At 39.9% G+C, this 4190-nt stretch overlaps 1 long non-coding RNA gene across 1 annotated transcript; it reads left to right on the forward strand.

The window, feature by feature from the left end:
* Positions 1 to 1467: 1467 nt before the first annotated feature.
* LOC118208470 lies at positions 1468 to 3872 on the forward strand. The gene is made up of 2 exons (XR_004761572.1): positions 1468 to 1526; positions 2957 to 3872. It is a non-coding gene; the product is annotated as an uncharacterized LOC118208470 (long non-coding RNA).
* Positions 3873 to 4190: the final 318 nt, after the last annotated feature.

Consider the following 4190-nt stretch of genomic DNA (forward strand, 5'->3'; position numbering starts at 1 on the left):
TCGCAGAAAAGTTTAACGTTTCTGCCATAGTTAGAAATTGTGCATTAAAAAAAAGGTTTTTGACACTAGAGGGCACACAACACACACATATGAAACGTGAGTTTACTCCATTTATTTAGGAGGCCTACTAAGAAAGTGCCAAAGTGAGCTGCAGCTCATCTTTGGGCATTGCGTTATAGAATTAACATTTAATATCAAAAGCAGGACCTCTACAGGAGCCATGTTTTAAGAACCGGCTATATGGTATGTTAATGGTTTTGTAGCTGTATGCCACAGGCAGTCTAGGTAATGACAGTGAATGATGACAAAAGACAGTGTCTGGTGTCAGAATTAATTGTTTATTTAGTGCATTATTTATCACCCGATATGGACATTCACTAAACGGGGATTAGGGAGTAATGAGCCATTTCAGACACAGCCATTGTATTTTGGTCAATGGATTAACTGTGACTGAAGTGGTCCATTAGTTCCCTATATAGTGTCAGTCAGTTTCTAAGCAAATGGCTGTCACCCCAGTGAGTCCACCATATAGGGAACTAGTGGACCATTTTGGACACAGCTGTTGATTATTCATAAAAAGGTGCAGTTTACTCACTTCACTTGGCTAGTACAGCCCTAGAGCGCCCACTCCTGGAATTACAGAGAATTAATTGTTCTCACAATTAAATATTACAAGAGCTAATGCTATATCAATACACCTTTTTAAAATGATACACAGATTTGGTTCAGTGAAGGCCAATAAATCAGAGGATGTGACAGATTTTTCTGTTCAGCCCCATACATTTCAGAATTCTTCTCCCTAGTGTATGCATACGTATCATAATACCATCTAAAGGGCTCAAGATAGCAGAATCGCACCATGTCTCAAACCAAGACTAAAGTAAAACTTGATAAAGTCACAAACACAAGCCATTTTCCAAGTTTTTTGCCTTCAGTGAATTCATTATGTGCATAATTTTCTTGCTATAATGAGATATGTTGGTATGTTGCTATAATGATTGGGTTTTAATAAGAAAGTTTCTTGTTATATGGAGATACAGAGCAGAAATTGTTTTTCACTGTTTCAGCAATGTGATGTCGTAGCTTGTGCCAATTATGCAGCTAATTAAAATTATGAAATTCAGAAACAGATATGACCCTCCAGAAAAGCCTTTCACAATATAGAAATGCCATTGAAATCGTGCCTGAAAAGATGAGTCGAACAGAATGAATACCAATTTCAGCTGGTACATATTCCTCATTCATGGAAATGTGCCTAAATATAGATTCAAACTGAGTGGACATGTTTTTTTTTTTTTTAGTGGACATTATTATTTTTAAACTGTAAACATAACTGTAAACAAAGGCCCCACATTTTAATTTTTTGGTAAATGCTTGTCAAGCTGTCATTACATTGTTACTGGTCAAAGAGAGTCTACTTACGCCTGGCCAACAGAGGGCGCAATGAGCCTAGTATTTCAGATGCATCGCATTGGTAGCTTTGTGATTCTAGAAACTTCGGCAGAATGCGAGCGGGCAGGTCACAGGTAAACTACTGCGCTTCCATAATATTTTGTATTGTCTATCTTTTACACGGGTAGATTGATAATAACTACCAATCTAATAATTTAATTACGTTGTACACTTGAGTGAATAGTGACGGCAATCGTTAAGGAAGGAAATGCCGAATTTGACCGTAGTTTGGCATCACCACGTTAGACGGCAGTAAAATGGCGATCGTTGTCGTTATGTTATCGTTACATCCACCAAAGACAAAATGCAGTAATATCGCTGTGGAGCGAATATAATATAAACTTCTGCTTGTAATGTTATTAGCGCTAGCAGGTTAGAGCACCGATTAGTTTAATTAGCTGAAGATAATTTACCATTCGTTTATTTGGTTCTAGCTTATCTAACCGCTAGCTTGGTATGAAGTAGCCTATCACATCACAGCAGCTAGCGGCTCATGGTCACCACCATATAGAAACGTATTTTACTATAGAATACTTATTTCGTCTGACCTGTAAACTGAAGAGTATAAATAAGTTCACTCACTATGGGAGTTATTTACCTCTAAACCTGTAAATAGAAAAAACTTATCTTGATACTCATCTGGGTTCCTGGAGGAAATACCCTGTAATCTGTACAAGAAAGATGGGTTAATGAGGAGACTGTGGTTGAAAAGTAGTGAACTTTATGCTAGGAAAGACTAATTGCATGTTATTGAGATTGTGATTTAAGTGTAGTGAACTTGATGCTATGAATGTGTAATCGCAGGTTATTTTATGATTAAATGAGCCCTGTGCATCATTTTGTGCCTGTAACACACACGGCAAAAAAAAAAACAAAGACGGAACTAAAATACATCTGTGCACCACAGGAAAAACAAAGATGCAATCTTTAAGATAATTTTGTCCGAGCACTATGGATGAGGCACATAGGTTGATGCTGGAAAAAGCGCAAGCGATTCCAATCTCTAATGTATTCCCAATCTTATTAAGGAAGCTTGCAAATCAGTCCAGCTTGTATAATGCCCACATCCCCCATTTTGCATAATCGAGCGGCTAAAGTGTATTAGCATTACAATACCTAACCCATTATGTCTCATACAACGTGAGGAAACGGGTATTCTTTTTTCACATGATTGATCATAAAGCAGTGCAGAAGGCGCAGTTGAATTAGCATGTCTCTGCGCTTTACTTTGGCTTTTGCATGTTTACTGGGCCTCAGAACTCTGAACTGAAATTTAGTAATGAAGTTACTTATGTAACTTACAGTTATGCAACTTATTCAAATTACAGTGATTGATTGAACTGTATAAGCTGAACTCTGAGTTCAGTTTGTGATTTATAAATATTTAATAATTCAGGACAAATATTAATGTAACCCAGGGCAGTAAACCATTTTCGGTCAACCATGTCAGTACAAACCTTTAATAATGAAAACAGCCCATGACTAATTTACTCTCTGTTGACAGATTTGAGGTGACAGACGTGGCTCTGGCAGGTCGTATTCCTGGTAGGAGACTCTTATGTTGCGTAACTGGCCCCCCTGTGACTCCGTACCGAGCCAGATCCCTGCAGCCTCTCTTTCCTTTTCAGGAAAAAGGGGGGGAGAGAGGGGCTAAGCGTTGTGGATTCCTCTGTTTAATCCTCACTTAAATCCATTGACACCCCCGCTTGGGAAAAACGGTCTCCGGCCCTATCGCGGATCAGCCCCGGGCCGGATGGCGGTAATTAGTCTTGCCCCCCATCAAAGGGGTGGAAGCGCGGAGACCTGGGCAGAGTGGCTGTGCCTGACAGGACTCCCACGCTACAGAATGCACCCCCTATTACCGCCACTCGGGAGGAACAAGCCCTCTCTTTCAGGGTTGCCGGGGGCCAAAAGACTGCTGAACCCCAGGGGGTCTAACGTGATTACCCCCCCCTTCCCTTCACCCACCCCCCACCCTTTATACCCAAGCTCACAAGAAAAGAGATGGCTGAAAACATTTGGTATTCTGGATTAAACCAAATTACTGGCTACGTCCAACATTAATTGAGCTGCTCCCCACCACCCCCAACCTTAAAAGTGTTCTCTGTTGATATACAGGGGCTTATCTGAAATGTAAAACATTTGGGACGAAAATGGATGAGTATGAACTCCTATACAACAATGCAAATGCTGTCATTACAGATGGAAAGCTTGGCATGGTTACTTTAAAGGCTGTAATACTCAATAACCTGCCCAGTGGTCACTTACAATTGTGTGTGTACCTGACATGGATTCCAACCTGTTTTTAATGTCATGCTTCCCAGATCGGGAGAATGAAAATTCCACAATGACAAGAGGCTCTGTTTTGACAGTCCAACGGTTTGTAGCGCAGTGGTTGAAATGGAGCATATTATCTTGAATAATTGCTTTGGTGTTTGTTTCAAAACTACGCAACTTTCTACCCAAGTAGAACATGACAATCACAAGGCTGAAATAGTTACATTCGAAATTGACATCAATTTTGCATAAATTACATGCCTGAGTGTCATATGGAGAATCCCCATTCAAGATTGAATTTATTATGGGACTAGGCTTAATCTGTGTCTGTGAAACTGGCCCATAGCTTTTTTTAACATCATGCCGCAGGTTTCTATATATTTTTTAACACTTCTAGGAGCAAGGATGGCTAAATAGGGTGAAGACATTTGTGACTTTACATTTGGAAAACGGGTGAGTAC

This window comes from Anguilla anguilla, chromosome 11 (assembly GCF_013347855.1).
Source record: "Anguilla anguilla isolate fAngAng1 chromosome 11, fAngAng1.pri, whole genome shotgun sequence".
NCBI classification, from domain to species: Eukaryota; Metazoa; Chordata; class Actinopteri; order Anguilliformes; family Anguillidae; genus Anguilla; species Anguilla anguilla.